Genomic DNA, 25,459 nt, shown 5'->3' on the forward strand with positions numbered 1-25,459 from the left:
ACTTTTGTTTTCTTAGAATGTATTGGATCAAATGAGATTGGTTCAATATTACTGAAGCACATGAGCAGGACGTATCATATATGGTACTTTTATCGTATGATTATGTTTTATTGATGAATTAAGCAATAATTCTTCTTACAATTGTTTTGTGTATCAAAGTCAAAGTTATAGTTTCACATTATTGCACTTTTGTATGATGTTAGCTTTGATTCCGTTTTGAATACATGAACAATTTTTATATGCGATATATTTTTCTCAATGATTTTGTCTAACTATTTATCCAAAACAGTTATTGTTAAACGATTTACTTTCTTTTGGACGTTGAATGATATTTATTACCAATTGTTGTAAAACATCATTGTAGATCACATATCATATTTTATTCATGCATATATTATAGTTAAATAATGTTATATTAAGGAGATATGCATGTGTTTAGTACCTAGATTAGATTACATTTAGCTTAATTTCATCTTACATCTTATATAGCATCCCCCCAACATTATCAAATCTCTCTCGGAAATGGGTCCCATTGTCCCCAGTCAGAGATACTATACTAAACGGAAAAGGAGCTACTTTCAAGGTTTGGACCGGGTGGTTTCCCCCCATGTTGTCGCATCGATTTTCGAGGCTTCAACACCTTCTCATAACAATCCACCCTAGTCTTGTGAAGGTACAACTAATTCATACCTAGAAGTATATTGTATGATCTCAATGGAAGTACATTTAGATCTGTTGATGTAGGCATACCATTCAAATCAAATGCACAGGCTCTTATCCAATCATGAACGATTTTCGTAGTACTTTTAGCGAGCTACTGCACCAACCAAGAATCTACATGCACCTCTTTTCTCAAACCACACTTATCCACTAGGCTAGTATTAAAATAACTACAATTAGATCCTGGGTCAATCAAAATGGAAACAACTTGATCACATAGATTACCTTCCATCTTAATAATGGATGCCTAGTGATTTTCCTTCTTTTTATCAAATGATAAATAGATATGAGGAATGCTCTGGTCCAGATCCCCAACTATTTTTGCTTCTTGAGCACTATACATCTTAGGTATGCCACCTTGATACAATCAACAATCCTTCTTGCGATGATCTTTGTCGCAAATCCAACACTGCAATGGTTCTCTTCCACTACCCTTAGTCTGCTTCTCTCCAAGATGAGGTCCATGTCCCTTCTCAACTTCATTAAAGTTCTTGTAAGGAGAAACATTTTCCTTCTCATTTGCATCCTAAGGTCTTCCCCGCTTCGGTGTCTATTTTCGTTTAGTATAATCATTCCATTTCCAACCCTGCTTATACTTCAACTTTCACTTTGGTTGCTCATAATAGTGCTTCAACTTTCCAATGAATTCTTCCAGCGATTGAGGGTCATCATACTCAATATGATCCTTGAATGCTATTGGTAGTCCACTTATGAACCTTTGAAACTTTGTCTTCTCATCCTTGAGGTAAGGCACATACCTCAACAACTACAGGAACTTAGTCGTGTACTCCTTGTCTATCATAGATCCCATATTCAACTCATAGAACGCTTTAGCCTTACTGTCATAATATCTCTCTCACAAGTACTTCTTCTTCAAGAGTCTTTTGGATTCATGCCAACTCAAATCCTTTATCTTTATACCTCTTGACACGATTTACATCTTCCCACCAGATGTTTGTTTTTCCTTTAAGAATGAAAATAACTATCCTAGACTTCATGTTTTTTGTGTAATCGTGAATCTCAAAGAAATTCTTCATCCCAAGAAACAATGCCTCTGCATCTTCCAGTTTCTTCAAATGTCCACAGAATGTTGGTGGCTTAGCTTTCTTGAACTCATCTAGCAAGTATCCCTTGTCACTCCTCCTGCAAGGATGCTAATGATGATGCCCATGATACTTGTCGAATAAAGAACTATAATAGAACCCATAACGACTACCTCTCTTATCAAGTGTATCCAAGAACCTACCATCTCTAATTGTGTCATCTTTGTCTAACCTCTTCCCTCCATGAGACCTACTACCATACGCCCCATTGGTCTTGTCCTCTTGCCCATAACTAATACATGGCCATCCTTGTCTGACAAACTCTAAAGGATAACTACATTGACTTTTGTTTGTTCTTCTTATTCCTTGGAAAGTCTTTCCTATGACTGAATGATCCTATCATTATCTACTTTGCAACTTCTGATTTCTTCCTTAGGAATTCTCAAGGTATCCACTGTGTCAAGAGAGTACTCATCTCTTGGTTTCTCATCTAATTTATAAGGAGAGATTCATGACTTGTAATGCACCATTCTGCTAATCATGTCTGATCCTCTTCTTCTTCCTACAAACATACCATGATAACCAAATATAAACATAATCAAATATAAAAAAAGAACAATTTTGGTTTGAACATTAAATTTGCATCTTAAATATTGTGTATTTTTATGTGTGACTAAGTTAAAATGGATTGGATATATGTCACTAGATGAGAATGCAGAGATTAATACGACAATATTAATCTTTCAATTTGATGCAGAAGCCAACTTACTATTCGTTGAGTCACCACTGGGAGTGGGTTTCTGCTACTCCAATACTTCGGCTGATTACAATACAATTGGAGACGACATAACCGGTGAGAATTTGATTTATTTGGTTAGCCATCTCTTACAGATTACTGAAAAAAACTTGAAAATGTGGCATATTACTAATTTCGTAGTGCTCTGAAATGTTTCCTCGGCCATAGATACTTACATGTTCCTTCGGAACTGGTTCAAGAGATTTCCCCAGTATAGAAGACATGATTTCTACATTGCAGGAGAAAACTATGGAGGCGAGTTCGATCATATTTCAGATATTACAACCTTTTACTTTGCTAATATATTGTAATTACGTCCATGTTCATTGTAGAAGATTGGTATTCATAATTGTTCATTTTATTAACAGGGAAATACGTTCCCGAGGTAGCAGAGCTAATTTACGATATGAACAACTCCTGCTATAACAGTCAGACTTATATAAACCTCAAAGGTTTCACGGTAAGTAGTGGGCTTCAGTATTTCCTCGTCTCATTGCTTAGGTATTATGAAGATTATGAACAATTTGCTCATTATAATTGAACTTTTTTTTGTTGTAGGTGGGAAACCCAGAGACACACGATGGTTATGATTGGGAGGGTTTTGTAGATTATGCATGGAGTCATGCAATTGTGTCGGATGAAACTCATAGAATCATAAAAGGGAATTGTAATTTTTCCAGTAATGATACGTGGAGAAACCAAAACTGTACAGAAAAGGTAAATGAAATTTTGAAGCAGTATAAACAGATAGACATGTATAGCCTATACACGCCTACATGAATTGAGAAAAGCAGTATTCCTGCAAACAAGTCTGAGACTGAAAAGTTCAACTATTCTACTACGGTACATTCCTATTTCTCAAATTTCTAGTTGGCTACTTCATTAGATCTTCCTATTTCTCAAATTCCAGTTTAGCTACTTCGTTAGATCTATATTAGATGTTCCATTGTCAGCTGCAGAGCTTAATTGTTTTCTGATGTATTATAAGCAGAAGCCAAGGAAGATGTTAGCTGGATATGATCCTTGTCTTGATGATCATGGCAAAGTTTATTACAACAGAACATATATGATGTGCAGCGAGCTCTTCACGTAACCAAAGACCTCCAGTTAAAAAACTGGAGTATATGCAAGTAAAATATTTTTGTTCCGAACATAAGAAACAAACGTTATTGTCATTCATAATGAATCTAAATGTAATTCTAAGTTTATTTTTATTGGGAGACAGTTCGTGTAATAAATATCCTTATTATTTATTATTAATGAGATTTATTGAAATGCAGTTATGATATTTAACAACTGGAAAGACGGCCGATTTTCTGTACTGCCCATCTACAAAAAATTGATAGCAGCAGGGTTGCGCATATGGGTATACAGGTAATTCAAGGTTTTGTGATTAGTATGGTCATGCAAAATACGCTGATCAGCTCTCTAAAAATAAATGATTTTTTTTTAATGTAGTTAGCTATGTTTTGTAAGTTTAGAACCTATTAATGAGGTTCACCCTTAGTACAAAGGTTTTAATTTTATTAGTAGGTTAGAAATGTCCACCAACAATATTGATATTTACAATTTATTAATGACAGACTAAGGTTTGAATCTTATTAGCATCAAATATTTTAAATGTGATTTATCTGCAAAAATCAATATGATTCATAAAAATATGAGATAAAATAATAATTAATCATGTTTAGCCAATCAACTAAACTTGTGCTCAATCTAATGAACAGTGGAGATACAGATGGCCGTGTTCCAGTCTTATGAACAAGATACAGTCTAAATGCCTTCGGACTTCCCACAACAGGCTCTTGGCACCCTTGGTATCATAACGAACAGGTAAGAATAGCTAACTTATAAAGTATTTCAGAAGAATACAATCAATGTTGAAAAGTTTCAAGTCCATTAAATATTCAATGTGGCGGTATGTGTTGTGATCATTCCAGGTAAGTGGATGGATTCAAGAGTACGAAGGGTTAACCTTTGCAACTTTTAATGGCGCTCGCCACGCAGTTCCCCTTTTCAAACCTAGCGATGCTCTGGCCTTCTTCGAATCATATCTTTCAGGAACTGCTCTGCCGGAAGAAAGGCAGACGAGGGTATGACCGGGATACAAATTTAAAAGAAAATCGATGCTTCAATGGCTAGGTTTATTTTAAGTGAATTGACTGTATTGCCTGTGTTAGAAATCAGATCAAATGGATCAGAAAAACATAGAAGATAGGCAAGGGGGGAAGAATATGTATCTATAAATAAACACATCGATTGTTCAGCGTGAACAATCCTTCCTGGTCTCTCAACATGAATATATAGCTCGATTTTTTTAATGCGAATCTATCGTATTTCTATTTTCCTTTTTCAGTAAAAATGTGTGCTGCTGAATCATGGTTGTTGAAATTTCAAACTGATCTGCAAAATTCCAAACAATATCTTTTCATTCCGTTCCGTGCCATAAATATTTATAAATAAAGTTAGTCCAGTTGATAAAGAATAGATCAAACCTAATGTTTGGTCGGTCATCCCAGAGGCAGGAATAGGGAGAACGGCAAATAGAGATCTTTCTAGTCTCCGTATAGTTATTCTACGTATGTCAATTCCGAAGCGATTCTAGAATCAAGAAGCAGCCAAAGCATACCTATCTGATCGTGATAACTCGCACATAAATGTCGTCGTCAATCCCTGTATTAGAGACTAGTAAAAGTCTTCCTAGTGTGTTTGTTCAACCCCACGTGAAGCTGCCAGCTTGGGCGGTGTGATATTTGATGTGACTGCAAGAGGGAACATGGGTTGCATAGTCATTTCCCTATAGACTGCAATTTGCATAAAAATATAAAGCCTTGTTTAGATACTCTTCGGCAAAATCACATAACCAATCTTTTGTCTACGCTTTTCGAACCAGCCAGTGTGGGTTGAAGAACCAATCCGGGTTAGCTGATTAAATAGAGTGTGCAGAGATTCCAACGGCTATATTGCTAAGGGCTAATTTTGACCTAATGATCTTAGTCAACACTAATTTAATTATTAACATTCCTATAAATAGCAAAAACAGGTAAATGTATATGAATACCTAAAATTAAAATTCCTTTGATAATAATATAATATCCATATTTATTATGGTCATTACTCTTAGAATTTAGTTACCTTAGGTAATTTCGAGTTTATATAATTATTTAATGGTCCAAGGTAAGTTAGACTTTCTCTATTTGTTCTTTAAAATATATCATTATTATTTATTATTTAAAATAATAATTTATAATTTATAGTTAAATTAATAATACTAAATTATTATTTTAAATAATAAAAATATAATATATTATTTTAAATATATCATTATTAATTATTATTATTCTAATATTATTTAAATGGTATTAAATTACTATTACTCTTAGGTAATTGTATGTTTATATAATTACTTAATGGTCCAATGGTAAGTTAGACCTTCTCTATTTGTTCTTTAAAAAATATATCAATATTATTTATTATTTAATTATAATGGTCATTCGAAATTAAAATAATAGGTTATATACAATAATATATGATTATTAAAAAATCTATATTTACTTAATAATTTATAATTCCACTATTATTAAAAACAAACAAATAGTGTTCATGTTAAATCATTATTATTCTAGTAGTATAACTAATATTATTGTTATATCATATATTTATTCATAATACTTTCTTAATTTGGTAAACTAGATCTCTTCTCATAATTAAATTAATAATTTATATTAAATAATCAATATTTATTCAATAATCTGTTATTCCAATAAAATTATGACATTAGGTCAATATATTATTACTTATAAGGTTTAAAAGGGTTTTTTAGACATTAGTTAAAGGTATAGTAGAATTAAATATAAGCATAACTAATTGAAATTATGGAAACAGAAAATCTCATCTAATAATAATATACCCAATAGTATCATAAACGGGATACAATAATTAGCTCGAAATAACTTAATAATGAATCAAACACTCCATAATACTAGGACTAATCCGCCAAAAACCAAACTTAAGGAGGGGAAGACAGAAACCCTAAGACCTAACAAAGGGGGAAAGAGGAGGCTAGGAAGACAAGGCTGGGACCCAGCAGCTGCTAATCTTCCAGCCATCATCCCTATTAAGATTGTTCGGCCTTTTCTCAATCTCCAGGGCCTCTCTAAAGCCTATTTTATAAAAGAAAGAAATGGTTTATATGTGTGAAAGATATAGTAAAACTTTATATTTTACATTTACGTTTAAGATTATTAAAACTTTATATTTTACATTTATGTTTAATTATGTAAGTGTTATTATTAAATGAAATATCTCGGAAACTATTGTGTTAGTTATTAGTATGAAATGTGTAATGAGTAGTTGAATACTAGAATATATTAATTTTAATTATAAATTTATAAGGGATATGTAGAACAAATTTCTTAATATGGAGTCTTTTTAGAAGGTAAAAATTTGGAAATAGTTTTGCACTTTAGGAAAATTAATCTTTCTCGGCTTGATAAATTTGTAGTTAATATATATATATATATATATATATATATATATATATATATATATATATATATAGAAATATATATATATATATATATATATAAATATAAATATATATATATATACTAACTATTTCAATGCATAAATGTATACAATGACTTAAAGTCGAGTTGACACCTAGATTGTGTAGAATACACAATTTAATTTATAGTTGCGACAAATATTTAGTATATTTAAGCAAAAATTGACTAAAATTATACATGAAAAAAAGTCTAATTATAAAATAGTGAGAACACTTCAAATGTTTTAAACTATTTAACTATACGAATTTAGTTTTTTAACTTTTGGTGATGATAATGATGATTAACATCCACTATAATGATGATTAACGTCCACTAAGACCAATGCGGTCTATTGGACCTTAAGAAAATGAAAATCTTATTGTGATTCTTCAAGATCTTATTTCTATGATTAAAAAAAAAGGAAAGAAGTACCCCAGGATCACTATAGTTGGGTTGACTTAACATGTCAAGAAGATTTGAGGTGTGGCAAATGTTAGGAAATGAGAGCAGATGTCAGTAAGGGTCGCGCAATCTAAGAAGAAGTGTTTTTCATCTTCCACCCCCTTTGTATCACAAAGGTGACATATTCTTTCGTCCCAGGGAGTTTTGGGAGAAGTCCACCGCCCAGTTTCACTTCGAAACTCATGAGAATTAGTTCTTATCCTAGCGATGTTCATTTTTTTATTAGTGTTGGTCGAAGAAAAGAGATAATTTTGGTTAGAAAGGGTGTGGTTGATCACATCCTTATAATATCTTAGCTTCCTTTTTCCTTCCAGCTCCTTAACCTCCCACAATTCATCCTTAAATTTGGAGGTAATAATATTTTTTACAATATCCATGTTTCCTAGGATGATCTCCACCTTTATCCCCTAGTGGTTGATCTAAGATTGGGCATCCTTATGCCACCAATGCCTGAGGTAGTGATGGGGGTTTTGATTAAAGCTAGAAGCAGTTTTTGGGAAGCCTCTTGGATTCCATGTTGTAAAGCTTCTTCTTATACATCAAATACTTAAATATAGTCATGCATTCAATGGGGGAAATGTCAGCTTCAATGAGGAGGATAGGATAGGGAATATTTCCCTTGATCTTGAAGTTGTAGATTATAAATTGATTTTGAATAATCTCATTCTTTCTCCATGACTCTCTAGATATACTGCAACTGATCCTTTCTTCTGTATAAAATAATAGGGGTGACAAGAGTATAAAAAAGTGTGACGTACCCAACCCCTCCTTTGACATTGAAGGAATGGGATGCCAAACCACTCTGATATGATTGGTAACATATCCATCTGGGGTAAATGTTCTCTTTTTAATTTTTTTTAAGCAGGTTTCCTGTGCGATCTTGTGCATATCGTCGATAAGCTGAAATCGATAGTTCATCAAAGTCAACACAACAAATTATTGACGAATAGACAACATGCATAAACCAATGACGCGATGGCACGCAACTCAGAAATATAGTACCTAACCTAGTTTCAGAAAACATCACATGTGGTGTCGAGGGTGGTTTCCAAAACCACTCGAGACCCACACATCGTCGCTTGATGATGCAACGAAATCCTTTCCTTTCATTTCCTGCCATGACTCAGTCATGGGGCTTTGGATCTGCCTCATGCGAGGTCTTAGTTAAGGATTTCTTTGATCTCCTTGAAGATAAGCGCTACTATTGTATAGGCTTCCTTGAGCTAGTCTTCTCGATTTCGATTCTGTCTCAGAGGCCTGGTAGACCCCAAGATCTACGTTAAACTTATGCCACTCTACTGATGTCACACTAAGGTGTTCCAAAGCATTACTCTTCCCGAGCTTGGATGTTAGCTTCATATATGGATTCCTAGCCCGTGGGCCATCCCTACTTTCAGGTAGGGAGTTCCTCACGTGGAGGCATAGGCACTACTACAACTATTACCTACCACGGGTTTGGTGTGAGCTTCTGAGAGGTTTCCACCTCACCTTCCACATGTCAATTGTTCCAGAATATAAACTGACTCTACGAATAACTCCTTGGTGCTATGCCACGCCTTTCGGTGCCTCACTAACAACGTGAAGACAACACTTATAGATATCCAACCTGCCTAAAATGATAGACTATATGACATTTAGGTAAAGCTGCAAGTCATTTAGGTAAATTTGCAGAGCTTGACTAATGTCAGAGAAATTCTCTTGACCATCATACATTGCTTGCTTGGTAGCATAACAACTTGTAAGTAAATACCAAGTCTGCGCAACAGAGGGTCTTCCATGTAAATTATGTAATAATAAAACAAGGGAGCTCTCATAACCCACTGCTTTTCAAGGTTTATTTTAAGCTCTATTGGCCTCGGCCATGGCTTCTAACATATCATGGAGTTGTTTTACTTTCATTAATGCATTATTCTTCACCGAGTTAAGAATTTCATTCATATTCAGGTTCAACTCAACTATATAGATTAGACTTTACTATTATGTGGTTTATTGCACCACTTATACATCAAATTCAAATACATTATGTTTACCATCAACAAGTAATTACACACATTTTTCTTCCAAATCCAAGCACAAATAGACATATATATATATATATATATATATATATATATATATATATATATATATATATATATATATAGATACATATATATATATATATACATATATATATATACATATATATATATACATATATATATATATACATATATATATATACATATATATATATACATATATATATATACATATGTATATATATATATATAATCAACACATATATCAGTGGGGTATTCCCATAGGGATGCACCACATATGCAAGCATTAACAACTCAAATACAGTCCCTGAGTCCCAAAACCACTATTAACAGTAATGCCATACAATTCATTAAAATATGAGAAAATTTTTACAAATACTTATCTTTAAGTTTGCAGGGAAACTGAGTCTGGTACCAGGGCTCTCCACCCAACCATTGACAACTACAACCACTGTTAATTGCAATTGTCACCCCCAATCCATATCCTAGAGTCTTGGGGAGTTGCCTACTTCTAGGACTATGTACTAACTTCTCGTTGAAAACAAGAACCACAAAGGACCTCCTTCCTTAATCCCACCAATTTGTTGTTTCTCTTTTTTCCATCTCAGGGAGTCCAGAGGTGCCCCACCTCACCCAAGTGCACACAAAGTGATTCACCCCCTTCTAGGGTTTTAGAATACACTGTACCCTCTTGACAATTTCAAAAAGTCTTTGACCAAGTATTCCTATGCTTCTCCTTTAGTATGGTCTCTTCCCAATCTGTTACCAGGCTCCAAAGTATGTTATCTCAACCCACATCCTCTAGGGACCCAAGCTATTACAGGGCTCCATAGACCTCAGTCTCAACCCACAACCTCTAGGGAGAGCAAACTGATCCCCTTCTCTTCTATTCTCTTCTCTTCAGTGCTTTCGTCTAAAATCTTATGCTGGCGGCTCGATCCCAATCCACTTCTTGATCTTCCTCCAGAACAAAGGTATATGTTCCCTTGCTATGAGGAGTTCAAATGGGTCTCTCTCAAGGTAAAGTCTCCTCTATTGGAATGGGTATCTCCCATTCTAATCCCATATGCCTCCTCTCTTGTCTGAATTCCTTTCGTTGTTCGAGGTCTCTCTACTATTTGAATGCTCTCTACCATTTGAATCCCCTTCACATGCCCCCTTTTTCTCCCATCCCCCTTTCCAATGGGTCCTCTTGTTCTTTTCTTGCTTACCCTGGCATGCATTTCTGTTAGCCTTATTTACTGTAGTGTCATTGTTTTCAGCCTTCATAATTTTTGTCCTCTTTATTGTTGTGTTTTTTTGAGTAAGCATGGGCCTGAGTACTTTTCCTTAGCCCATTAATTTCAAGAACTAGTTCATTAGCTTCATGCACAACCAATCCTTCAATGGTTTTCCTAAAATTCAAGTTTCTTCTTTCACAAGAAACCATACATCCCAAGAGACAATCCTCCTCCCCAGCTCTTGAATCTATGTCCCTCTGACTTAGTCCCGTTTTCTTTTGATTTCATAATATAAGTAACATATTTACAATATGGCTCATGCAAGAACCTTGGGTGGGATGTCACAAAAAGGAACATTTTTTACGCCGAATACAAATATCAACTAACTTACAATTTTTTTCAATCTCATAATAAGCATTCCAACCTCCAACAATCCTTTTCCCAATTCTATAGTTCTAGTTGAGCTAATGATGAATGTCAAAAACTAAAATTTATAAGAAGAAACCTACTCTAAGTAATTTTTATCATAGACAAAATTACCATGGTTTATATTTTTGGATTTAATGATCATGACCTTAGGCTTGTTGGTATTTACTGTCATACTCGTCTTGGACCAATAATTTTGAACATTCTTAGGCTTTCTTTCTAGGTCATCATGGCTTCTCACAAAAAGAATTATATTGTTAGCATAAATGAGAAGAATAATGATTATACTAGCAAGCTCGGTGCCATTGCACGCTGCAGTTTCTAAACACTCCTCTAGCTTATTGATGTAGATGCCAAAAAGGGTAGGGGATAGGGTACATCCTTGCTTGACCTTGATACTAAATTTAATATCTTTAGACCAGCCTTTGTTAGTCTTAAGCTTGGAAACAATAGTCTTGTAAAGACGAATCAGAACAATCCTCAGATCATGCAGAACCAATATCTCTTCAAGTCTTTTCCAGAGCTTATCTCGAGGAACAATGTCAAAATATTTCCTAAAGTCAACAAAGCAACATAATAGATCGGTTTTATTGTTGCGACATTCCTTGATAATGATCCTCAGAGTGACAAGATGGTCAAGATTTGAGTGGTGTCTCCTAAAAGTAGCTTGCCCTTTAGCTGTTTTACCATGGCTTTCAAGCCAAAGGCTAATCTTATTTTCCAAAATGATCCAATATAGTTCGGTTAAGATGGGGCTAATCATAATGGTTTTACAGTTAGAGGGAACACTTTTTTCCCCACTTTTAAAGATAGGCACAGTAAAACTTTGTTTCCAAGGCTTAGGGAAGCCATGCTTTACCGCCAAATTGAGAAGCTTTTGGAGATGAGGGATGAGGATAGAAATTGCCATTTTAAAGATTTGAGCTTGGTATCCTTAAATATATTTAGCTTTCCATTCAACGAGCTTTTTAATCCCAAACTCTATGTCTTCTAGAGAAATATATCCTACTTCATAGGAGTGTTTAAGATGATGGTAATGGTGTCCAGGGAGCAATACAACTTCTTAAAATAGATTTCCCAATTCTATAAGGGGATGGAATGATTATTATAATGCCCTCACCCCAAATTTACCCAATTTCATAGGTTTCCAAGGTAAAAATGAGACGAAGAGTTACTGTGACATGACCCGACCTCGAAGCATCAATTATGGAAGTGGGGTTGAGATTGACAACTCACATACATCCCTCAAAGAATACAAGACACTTAGGGGCCAAGGAACCATCCCAGGGGACCAAACCCTGAGCTGAAGCTACTTTTATTTGACTTAACCCCCAACCACATGCACAAGCCTTCAAGGGTGTCGTTATAGGGCTCCAAACACACACATGACACTGCCTCCATGGAGTTATAGCCAGAAACATCCAGTTCATACGACACGGTCTCGAAATCTGAGCCATAATTCCAAGACAACCTCTATACCACTGCTCATAACTACCTGTAACTTCTCATAATTATAAATGAATTAAATATAATGCTAATCATACACAACATGAACAAGAAATTGACCTAACTATGCCTAACCATGTCAATCATTTCAGAAAACATATGGTGAAGATGTAAACTACAGGTCATGAATGCATATTTGATCATAGGAGTCTGAAACTTATCTGAGAATAGCCAAGAAGGTCTAATGCCTTCTCATAATAGCTACAATAACACTTATTATCCCATGCATTCATTACCCTTAAATACTTATCAAATCCTGAATAGGAAATAACTGGAGCACATTACCAATCCATGCTTATGACCAACATATAACCAAAATATTAACCATGACAAAAACAACATCAAATCATCATAATAACAAGTATAAATTCTCATAAATTACAATAGGAAAATATCCCTTATTAACTTATGCAAATCCAACCAAGTCGGGGATTTCCACGTACCACTCGAACATAGATTGGGCTAAACCAAATATTTCTATTAGCCAATCACCCCCGTGCCTTATTCTAAGCATGAATGTGGGATCTCAAGACATAGTCAACTAGGGATTACTAGAGATTAAACAAACTCCACCCTTAGGCTATCATAATATCACCAAAATCGATCAAGGGATGACAAAGCCCAAAACCATGGGGGATTCACTCTGTGAACCTCTGACATATCATGTGCATTCGTGGCATATTAAAAAATACCCTTAATTTGACTACATATTGGAAAATCCCTCTAAAAATCAAAGTATTTAACACCCTACCAATATGAACCTAATACAACTTCCCAATTTAAAAAAACCCTACTTTCACTAGATATTGTAGGTGTCCATTTTTCCATTAACATTTTCTATACCCCTTTATATTTTTTTCATTAAATTTAAGATCCATTTTTTATATTTGCCAATATAAAAAACCTTGACCCCCTATATATCCCCCAATATGTACCCACGTGGTATGATATTGCTCCCTCAGTGAAGCCCCCGTGCCAAAAACAAGCTTGGATTCTTAAGAGTTTCTTCACCATTACCTTGAGGAATTTTCCTGTCTCCACCCACCTATTGAGGGATTGCTTGAGATTAAACCACCTCCACCCCCAACCCTTGGGATTTTTCCTGACACCACCTCACTGGGTTCAAAAAACTTTCAAAAATCTAAATCTCAATATGAAAAGAATCCCATCACACATGATTATCCAAAAATGGCAAGGCAAGGCTGAAACCACTTTCAAACTAGGAAAAACCCATGCCAATGACCACAAATGAGCCAAATACAAAAATGAATGTACTATGCATGCACAAACCAACTAGTAAATCACACATGTAGCCTTTTACCTGCAAATCCTCCTGCTGAAGCTAGTTGATCCAACCTTCCTTGCTTGTCTTATCCTTCTTGTTGGTTACTAAATTTTCCTATTTTTTGCCCACCTTTTAATCCCTTTCCTATAGTCATTTCATGTCTATGTTGGGCGATTTGTATTCTAAACAAAAAAGATATACCTATTTTCATGTCTTTCTAAATTACTAATCGATGAAGTGTAGTTGTAGGGGATTATTTCCTAAAGCAACTTGCTAAGTTAAGTTTCCTTGCAAATTTGAAGGAATGATGACCAATACAATGATTCAACGTATGATGACTATCGAGTTGACAACACTATCTTTGGATATCAGCTACAACGGCGGTTAAACTTATCGACTAACACAATTGTTATCTATACTCTATTGTATATTGACAATCACTATGTATTTGTAGGCAGAAAACTGCCACAATCTTATGAATTGTCAATTGTTAAATGAAATGTATAAGTAGTGTTACAGGGTTGGGAAAAACACCTCTAAGAGATACAAGAGAATTCTGAGTTGTAATATAAGACCTCTGTAATGTTATTTTGATTAATGCAATTTCTGATCTTCTCAGCATTACATAGTTCTTGATCTTGCCACATCCCTCATCAGGGAGTTGGGCCCACTCTCTTAACCAGGCGTTGTTGGATTAGTTGTATACATAGGTTATTTAAATGATGTTATTTTCTTGCTGTGTAATGATTTATCATTGTGTTTCTATGAGTCTTAACATGTTGTTACTCTGATTGTTTTTACAATTATTACTTGTTGTTACACATTATTGTGTTTATGATTGAATGTTCAATGTTGGGTAGGGAAACAGTGGCCCGCATATAGCTTGCATGATAGCCTTTAAATAACTAGTCGAGCCCCGAGTTGACAATTAATGTGGAATTGGGTGAATTGTATGATTCATATCTGAACACCAACATTTTTGCAATGTTGTTTGGGAGGCTATCGAAGGCACAAAAGTACGACCAATATTGACAATAGGACCACTCTCTCGTCCTGGGGAGGGAAGTCTTTTTCACCTTGCTCTAGGTCTCGAGCATTAGATTGTTTTGTTTCTTTCATAGGAACCACTCTCTCATCCTGGTAAGGGAAAAATTTTTTCACCTTGTTTCAGATCCTGAGCTTAGATTTTGTGGTTGGTTTGTTTTCCTTCTTTTTCTTTATTTTTTGGGGCCACTCTCTCATCCTTAGGAGGGAATTTCTCATCATGCTTCAGGTCTTGAGCTTTCGATTTTATTGAATGTTTTCCTTTTATTTTCTGATTGCATGAACAAAGATACAAATAAAAGGGGCATAGGAAGGCCCCCAAAAAGAGGAAGGAAAGATCTAAGTAGAATTACCTACATCCAAGAAATGATTTCAAAAATTGAGTCAAAAACATCATCGTGAGCTACTGTTAGGGTGAGATCTCATACGAGATCTGGAGGGCAGTCAATTTTACAACTAGAACCTTCCCTAATAGCAAAAGCACAATTCGGGGAAGAAGAAGTAGCAAGCAGAGGATCAAAGGAACTGAACATTGTGAGTTCAAAAGAAGAAGACTTGAGGGAATTATCTGCACCATTTGATCGAGGAAGTGTTGTCAAACAACCTCAACTACGCATTATAGAACAACCAGAACCTGTTGAGGTTCCAAGTGAATATTGGAAGATATTCATGGCTCCTACAAATTCTTCGATCGAGTTCCCAATTGGAGATATTAGGGGTGATGTGCCTATAAAGCCTATTCCTTTGACATCATTACCTAACTTCCATGGTCTTTCTTCTGAAGATCTAGACACATTCTTGTTTGAATTCGACGTTTTCTATCGGGGGTATGACTATATTTATGATGTCCAAAAATTGAATATATTCCCTGCCACTTTGAAGGGAACAACTTTGAGATGGTTCATGGGTTTAGGGGAGAAATATATTACTACATGGGATGATATGAAGATGATTTTCCTCGAAAAATATGAAGACTATTGCAAATCTCAAAATGTTAAGGAAGAAATATTTAAGATTATGCAGAAAGAGGATGAGAACACAGAGGAATTTGTGGAACATTTCAAATACAGTTTGTAGAGATTAGGCCATAGTGATCTGGATAAGGACATCTTGAAGATAATTTTTCTTCGGGCACTAAGGGAGGAATCTTTGGAACTTTTGAACGTAGTAGGAAAGGGAGATATATCAAAGGAAGAATTCGACACCATCTGCGAATTGTGCATTAAGTGTTCATGTGGAGCTATGATGCATAGGTAGGGGATCTGAACTCTCAAGACAACTAGCGATGGAGTTATGAAAGCAAAAATTGGAAACTTGCTAGAAAAATTGAGGACTGATATCTTGAGTGCACTTTCCTCACAACTGGACGTTTTACAGGCGAAATAAAATAAGATGGAAGAAGAGAAGGTTATCTCCATTTTCTTCCCTCAATGTAGGAAGAAGCACCTGCTGAAGGAATGTCCAGTAAATACAATTGAGACCTGTGCAATATGTGAGCAGAGTCATTCCACTAGCACTTGTCTGTCTCTTCTTGCGCTCAAGGAAGTTTTTCAGGGAGAAAATGAAAAGATAGATCAACTGTACTTCATGGGACCAAGGAAACCATGGAAACCACAACCACAAAACATGAATCAAGGTATGCATCAAGACCCCTATGATAATTTTAATAATTTGAATTTCGGGCCTCAATTTGTACCTTTTACACCTTCATGGCCACGGTCCTGTCAATATCCAATGCCTTGGAAACCACCCTCAATCTAGTCCAAGCCCTTCATGGTCCCAGAATTGGAGTGGACCTCCTCCTCCTTCAGGACATTTCTCCTAGCCTATGCCACAACAACACTTACAACTGCCTCCTAATTCCTCCACCAGTAATCGTCCTCTTCATCCACAATTTCCTGTTCAATCTAACCCAAATCCAAAAAATAGGGGGACTCAATAGGTTGAGACACTCAAACTTCCTGCATACAATATTTCCACACTATAATGTAATCAATTAAAGCTCTGGTCCCATTAGGTGGTAAATACTCAGACTTCACTAATAATTGTTGAACATACTGATGATGAATTCTCAGAAGCAGAACCTAGGAATTCTGCTGGAACAACTGGGGATGAGTCAAAGAAAACTCCTATGGAACAAAAAACCCCTTCTAAAACAATTGTTACTAGAGGATGTGTTGAAGGCTCAAAAAATCAGCACTCCAAAAACGGGGATAACCACCCAATCCGGACCTTAGAACAACTCCTTTTCCGTTTCGAATAGTGGATCCGACTGGGGATGATGGGACCCGTTTCCCAATCTATTTATGATGTTTGTGCTAATGGGATGATGTTTTTCTTTTTGGGTTTTATAGGGTGAATACTTATTCTAAACTTAATCTATCTTCTAACTATCATATGCAATCTATTATAATCAAAGAAAACATCTAACTTTAAAACTATCTTGGGAGTAACATTTATTTATGCGATCTAAAATGATTTCTGAACGTAATTGATAATGAAGATCATTCAATCACGATAAGAAGAGAATCCATTTAATAATAATCATTTCGTATAAAAAGTTAGACGAAATGATATGAGAAATATATCACATAAAGAGTCATTCATATATTCAGCATAAAGAATAAATCATCATCATACAAAAGTACAATAATGATAATTAAAAATTTAGACTTTCATACATAAATAACTAAAAATAAGTTATTGCTTGATACAAAAGTTAAAAGCATTAAGAGATAGAAGTACCACTTGTAATATGTCCTACTCATGTGCTCCAGCAATATTGATCTACCTTCAAATCACTTAACATCAACTAAGAGTACATAAGTGCAATTTCAGTAGAAGATGCTAAACTCAAGTATAAAATAAATCTCGTTCCATTAATTTTACCAAAACCTCCTGAGTGGGGGCCAAATGCATGTTCTGAAGAATGTTTTTGATAAAATTTCTAGACCCCTCTCTAAATGCATGAGAGGGGTTTAAATACTAACCTATGAAACTTTAAAAATAGAAATTACAAAAATAATGAGGAGGTTTAAATGACCTGCCTCATTTTAGCGAAAATAAACGAAAACAAAAATAAAATACGACTAATTCTGCATCTAGTCCTTGATATTGCAAATATTCAGCATCAGTTTAAGGAGTGTTGGTTGGCCGACTTCAGATTTTAATTTTCCTATGAAGACTGCATTAGTGAGTGCTGGCACTATTTTTTCGGTGGCAGTAATTAAGCATTTCAGAGTCATCCATTGGCTATGTGGTTTCACTAGGTATTGCCAGTATGCTTCCCAGTTCAACCTGTTTACTTGTTTAATTGCCTCTACCCTTTCTTCCGCTACATGTTTCCATACTGCTTGAAGTTGTTGTGCTTTTGGAAGAAAGCCAGGGGTGGTTTCTGCCACTAAATTAGCATTGTGTAGATTTTCATTTACAGATTCAATGACACTGTTTGCTGCTACTGCCGCATCCTCCATTGCCTGTTCTGCTTCTCTGATCCTAGAATCCCATTTCGCAAATAAAATTTCTTTGTGCGATTCATCTATTTTAGGCATATCTGCTCTTTTCCCATCTTCAGATTTCTACCAGTTTAAGAAGTCTGAAACCTTCTTAAAAATTGAATCATATTCAAGTCGTAATTCTACAACTTGATTTGTTATGTTATCGCTTATTTCACATTGAGAATTCCATTGTGAAATCTTTTGGCATAATAATTATTTTTGGTGTAAAAGCTTGGAATTGAGCCCTAGTGCTTCTGTGACAAATTGTTCAATTTTGGGATCATCTTTGTGCAGTTCTGTTATGTTCTGCAACTGTGCTTCTTTATTAGCTAGACTACTCTGATGTGCCAACTGCATTTGTTGAAATTCTTGCTGAAGCTGAGCCAACTGCATTTCTTCTTGTTGGTTGATGCTGACCTGCTGTAACTGTTGTTCTAATAACAAAATCCTATCTTCTTTTTCTTTAAGCAGTAGTTGTACCTCTACTGCTTTATCAATGGTTGCTGAAGCATACGCGCCTGTGACCTGTGAGAGTCTAGTGAGATTTGCTGATGGATCTGTAGATGGGTCTTTCCAAAGAACATCTAGAGGTTCATCCTCAGGAGTGAGTACAAAATCCAACTTTCTTTTCTTTCTTTGTCTTCTAATGATGGCTTTATGTTGAGGGCTGTAAAATACATCTAGAGGAGGAATTTCCTCTATTCTTAATACAATCTCGGATGTGGGAGCAATAGGAATATGCTCTGTTTCCTGAGTATTAACAGCTCTTTCGATTATTGTTTCTACTATCTTCTCTTGTGGATTCGTCGGTGGTTTTGTATTATGTTCCTCTGTGTTGTGTATTTGATTGAAGTTTTCCCATTCTTTCTCTAAATCAATTATAGGTGGCTTTGTTTTCTCTGTAAGGGGAGTTGAAAATTTGACTTGCTTTACAAATGGAGTTTGCTGATTAGACTTTGCTAGGGACTGGGTTGTACCTTTTATTGATTCTTCGCTCTTATTTTTTTTTTTTTCTAGGTAAAGTCTACTTCTATATTAAGGAAAGAAAAATATTTACATGGTTTACATCATCCGAGGAGGCCGAGGCCAGTCCTCTAATAGTAGCGACTGGAACTGACTATCGATCCGCTGAAACAGATTTACAAAACCTTGTCCATTTGGATTTTCCTTGGACAGCAGACATTTTGAACATGGACAGACAAAAATACAAACACTGTTTACTTCATTGACTCTAACATTTAACAGGCTTACTGTATTGACCAGAGACATGCAGCCATGGTAAGGCTGAGAACTAGGACTGAAAAAAACAGAAATAGACACCAACAAAGACATTGACAACTTTGCAAAAGACTTAAGAAGAGCACCCGTGGGGGTTTAAGCTGGATGGCTGGGCGACGCTGGTGGCTTCCCCTTCTCCGGACTGGGCGAGTCGAGCCAGATGACGAGCTCATCACCATTCTGAAGCTGCCCTTCCGAGCCAGGCTGAATGGAGTCATGGCCCTCTTCCTTGCCCAAAGCACAATTGAAAGGCGGCAGAATTTCTTGCACTAACGCGGCTTGAGCCGAGCCCTCCCTCTTATTGGGTTCATTCTCTGATGCATTTTTATATTTATCACCATATTTTTCTGCGGATTCACTTTCAGAACTTGTTTTGGATTTTTGTTTTGAATCTCCACTTATGATTACACTGGGTGTAGGCTCTCTTTCTAGCTCAATGAGTAATTGGTCGAATGGGACCTTATGTAACCTCTTTTTCCTATAATTATCAAAAGCTTGGAGACCTTCCTGGTCAAAAAGTATTTGTGCCGTGTGTTGCACTTCTTTGAAGGTGTTTTTCCAAAGGAAAACATCATCAAAGGGATCTTTTTCATGGGAAAATACTCTTATTTTAACCATTGTGGTAAAATCCTTTACAATGCCGAAGGGATCATATTGCCTTCCTGGGAACTTGGGTAATTGCAAAGATAACACATTATCAACTTCTCTAAAAGCATGTCCTAAGTCATGCAATGCGAATACTCCACATGTTACAGGAAATTGGGGCCAAATTCCCTTCTTGGAGTCTTTCAGAATCTTTCTCATCCCTCCTTCACTGCATGTCTGATAGGCTATCTCTCTAGCCATCAGTTTGTCCAAGACATAAAAAGGTAGAACATGGGGTGAGGCAATACTGCCAAATACTCTGATATATGTGAATAATTCTTCCCTGAACCATCTAGCTATGGGGAGAATATCTACCTCGGCTTCTTGTGAAAACCTTGGGGCATCTCGGTTGTAAATTTTCTTGTGGATCGGGAGCATAACTCCGTGACAAATTTTGAAAAAATGTGGAACGAAATTTGATTCCCACATGACTTTGTGATATATTTGAATGGGAAGTGGATTTTGAGCAGTCCACTTCCATCCCATAATAGGGAATTTAGAACCAAAACAAATAGCATCCATAACATAGGCGCTCATAAAAAATGGAGGGTAAACCCTCGAAGCAATACTCCTTTTTCTTCTATATTCTAAAATTGCAGTGGCTAAGTTATCCGACAAGATTTGGGCCCAATTCATTATTGTAGCATTGACAGCTGCATCTACTAAAGGTAACCATTCTGACGAGAATTTGTTGATGTCTGGCTTACCAAACAGCCTACACAACATAGCGGCAGCATAACAGAAAGGGGAACTAAGAGAACCAGTGGTGTACATACTGTTTTTATCTTTCTTGATTCTTTCTTCATTGTTTGACCAATTTTTTGTGCATTCTACCAAGTCCTCATTTTCCTTGGCAAACTTCTCGACAAACTGTCTATTGTAGACGGCTTGCAGATCTGGCAGATGGTACATGAGTCTCAAGTTGTCTGAACTAAACAACCTATGACTTATTCACTTGCTGTCTTGAATTCTCTGTCTGATATGTCCGCATCATCTATAATCCACTTAACCATGTCAGTGTAAGGGAGTATCTTTGGTCTTGCAGCAATGCGGTGCAAGAATGAGCATGCAAGTTCAGTTAGAGAAGCATCAGAAGAACCGCGTCCATCAACTGTAATTGTTACTTCCATAATTCTTGGTTGTTCTTCCTCTAACAGGTGATACATGGTTTCCCATGTGGATGTCCCGGCATCTCGATTACAAGTGGTGTCTGTAAACAGGGGTGTCATTTCTATCTTCTCAGAAGCGGGTGCCTTTCCTTTCTTCACCATTTCTTCGGATGTTCTGCTCTGTGTGTTTTTCCTGAAAGTTGCAAGCAGAAAACAGAATAGGATAAAAATGCTAGTGAATGCAGAAATAAGCAATAGAAGGATGAAAATAAGGTGACGGAGGATCTTTAATTCTAAATCACTTTAAAAGATATCAACTTGCATCAAATGGCCTTTCACAACTAATCGTAATCATTTTAATAAATGTTCACTAATGAACCGTTACACTTTGAATTAATGCTCATAACTTCACATTGAAAGTCGGGAAGTACTCTCCTAGAACCGTGAGCCTTTTGAGTTGCGATAAAAGCGATTTTGCAATTTTCTTTCGTAATATCGTAGATTGCAATATCGCAAAAACTTGTTTTTGTTAAAGAATTACCGCCATGGGTTGATGCGATATGCGAGATGTTATCGCATTTCACAATATCTACTGTGCTTTATCGAATTAGTGCCGCATGGTTAAATCTGCAATGCGAGAGATTATAAAAGTCTTTTAAGATTTCACATCCTGCGGATCACGTTTTTATGGGGTAACTTTTATAAGAAAGGCCTGTCGTGATAGTTTTGCGATGCGAGAGTAATCTTTTAAAAGCAGATTTTTCAAGGTTTATTTCAATATTCACGACTTTCCGGGTATAAAGGTATTCTTTAGGTTTTTTTATCATGTGGCGCGTATTTAAAAAACTTATCATTTGTAAAGATTTATGTGCCTAAAGTATGAAAAGGTAAATTTCCATGATTTTGCAAGTTCCTCTTTGACATCTTATTTTATTCTAAAAATAAAAGGCATGACTAGGTGCTAAGATTTGATTTTTTGAAAGGGTCCCCATTTATTAATGTTATTAATAATACTAATAAATGGGGGGGTTGTTGATAAGCACAACAGGATGTCACGCTAGTCCACCTTATCCTGAGAGACTATCCTTAAGAAAACAGACTCCTCATCCTGAATTTGTCTTTTTAGGAGAATTGGAAAATTTATTTGTGAAAATCCCATTACTCCAGGCTATGAGGGATGCACCGATTTATGCTAAAACAATCAAAGAATATTTCTCTAAGAAACCTGGAAGAAAACCAAAGGATCCAATCACTATTCACGTTATGGGAAAATTATCAGGCATAATGTTGGGGAAGCCTACACCTGCTAAATATGGGGATCCAAGGAGCCTGATTCTTTCAATATAGATTAATGGGGTTGATATCCCAAATGTGCTGGTAGACTTGGGGCAATAATAATTGTCATAACTTCTGCAATTGTGATTACCTTGGGCTTGCAAAACATTAAACCAAATCCCACCATCCTAGAATTGGCATATCGATCTACTATAAGACTGATAGGGAAGCTGGAAGATATAATCATTTCAGTAGGCTCATGGCAGGACCCTATTGATATTTTGGTATTACATACCCAATACTGAGCCAGTGGGAATCCTTTGATTTTAGGAAGACCATGGCTTGCGACCACAGACACTTACATTGGGTCTCAGTAAGGAAATATGGTAATATCCAATGGCAAAGTTACAAACAATCTTATCCTTTATCCCCCTGTAGAATTGAGTTCACCAAATAAACTAGGATTTACCTTAATACAAAAATCTCTACCTACAAAAGGGCCTGAACCTGAAAATGAAGAAATTAGACCAATTCTTACCATTGGTGAGGCCCTCTTTTTTAAGGATGAAATGAAGGATGATTCCATTAGTACCTTTATCAGCAACCTCAAATCCTTTTTTAATTCAACCTGCCAACTATTAGAATATGTTATGAGTTGCGATGCTAGGGGAACCATTGAATGAAAGATTGAAGTTGAAAATGTTCCTGTAATTGTACCTCGTAATAGTGTTCATGTAGAAATCGAACCAGGGATAACGTTGAACATGGATCTCGACCTTTCACCTTCCTAGTCTGAATGGTTATTGAAAGTCCTTCAGGAACAAAAAGAAGCCTTTGCTTGGAAATATGTAGATATGAAAGGAATCCCTGTTGACTTATGTACTCATCACATATACATTAAAGAAGAATGTTGACCTGTTGGGTAACCACAAAGAAGAATGAATCCTTCTTTAAAGAACATTGTCAAAGAAAAACTACAAAAGCTATTAGATGTGGGATTTATTTACCCAATCTCAGACAGTCAATGGGTATCCCCACTAGTCATTTTTTCGAAGAAGAATGGAAAGTGGAAAATTTTTGTTGATTACAGGGAATTAAATAAAGCGACTCAAAAATATCATTTTTCCTTACCCTTTATTCACTAGTTCCTTGATACATTAGCCGGAAAGAAATTTTTCTCCTTTCTGGACGGATTTAGTGGGTACAAATGGATACAAATAGCCCCTAAGGATCAAGATAAAACTACCTTCACATGCCCTTGGGGAATATTTTGATACCGAGTCCTCCCATTTGATGTCTGTAATGCACCCGCTACCTTTCAACGGGCAATATTAGGAACAGTTTTTGATCTAGTCAATGATAGTGTTGAAATCTACATCGATGACTTCACCCCATATGGGGATTCTTTTGAAAAATCTCTGGGAAACTCAGAGAAAGTACTTAAAACATGTAAGAAAATACATGTTTCTCTTAGTACAGTGAAATGCCATATGATGATGAAAGAAGGAACAATGTTGGGACACCTATTTTCAACTGCAGGAATTTGGGTTGATCCTACTAAGGTAGAGGTAATATTAAATTTTCCTACAGCTAAGAAACCAACACAGGTGCATAATTTCCTCGATTATGCTGGATATTATAGATGTTTGATTAAAAAAAATCTAAGATAGCATTCCCATTTTTTCAATTGTTACCTAAGGATGCAGATTTTGTGTGAACAGATGAATGTGAAACAACCTTCGTGGAAATTAGAGAACTAGTTTGCAAAGCTCTGATATTATGTGGTCCTGACTGGAAGCTCTTGTTTCATATCTCTATAGATGTTTCTCACACAACAGTGGGGGCAGTCTTGGGACAACATGAGAACAAGAAACCATACGCAATCTATTATGTAAGCAAGAATTCGACTCCCGCTGAACTAAACTATACGGTAACTGGAAAAGCGTTTTTGGCTATTGTTCTTTTTATTAATAAGTTTTGACATTACATTACAGGGTATCCCAATTTCATGCACACTAATCATGCAACCATTGGGTATCTGATGAATAAATCTTTAACTTCTAGTCATACTATGAGATGGTTATTATTAATTCAAGAATTTAATATTACCATTGTAAATAAGCCAGGGAAAGACAATGTAGTTGTAGATTTCCTATTTAGGCTGGATACTAGTGATGAAGGTACACCTGTAGAAGATAGTTTTCCATATGAACATATCTTTGCAATTTCTACTCACACTCTGTGGTATGAAGATATTGCTAACTATCTTGCTACAGGAAAAGTACCTCAACACTTGCCATACAAAGAGCAGAGAAGTAGTATCCATCATAGTGCCTATTATTCGTGGATAGAGGGGTACCTATTTTATACAGGACTTGATCAACAAGTCTAGCACTGCATAGGTGAATATGACATCTATGATGTCCTGAAAGATGCTCATGATGGCCCCTATGGAGGACAGTTTTTAGATAATAGGAAATGTCATAAGGTGTTATAGATGGGGTACTATTAGCCTTCTATTTTTCGTGATGCAACGGAATATGTTGAAGGGTGCGATAGCTTCC

At 35.8% G+C, this 25,459-nt stretch overlaps 1 pseudogene; it reads left to right on the plus strand.

Annotated features, from left to right (window-relative positions):
- The first annotated feature begins 3,841 nt into the window (after positions 1–3,841).
- Positions 3,842–4,658, plus strand: LOC149209993 (serine carboxypeptidase-like 31 pseudogene; annotated as a pseudogene).
- Positions 4,659–25,459: the final 20,801 nt, after the last annotated feature.

The sequence above is a fragment of the Pinus tabuliformis genome, chromosome 1_2 (assembly GCF_031772625.1).
Source record: "Pinus tabuliformis cultivar Carrire ecotype Pingquan chromosome 1_2, CPIR1, whole genome shotgun sequence".
NCBI lineage: Eukaryota > Viridiplantae > Streptophyta > Pinopsida > Pinales > Pinaceae > Pinus > Pinus tabuliformis.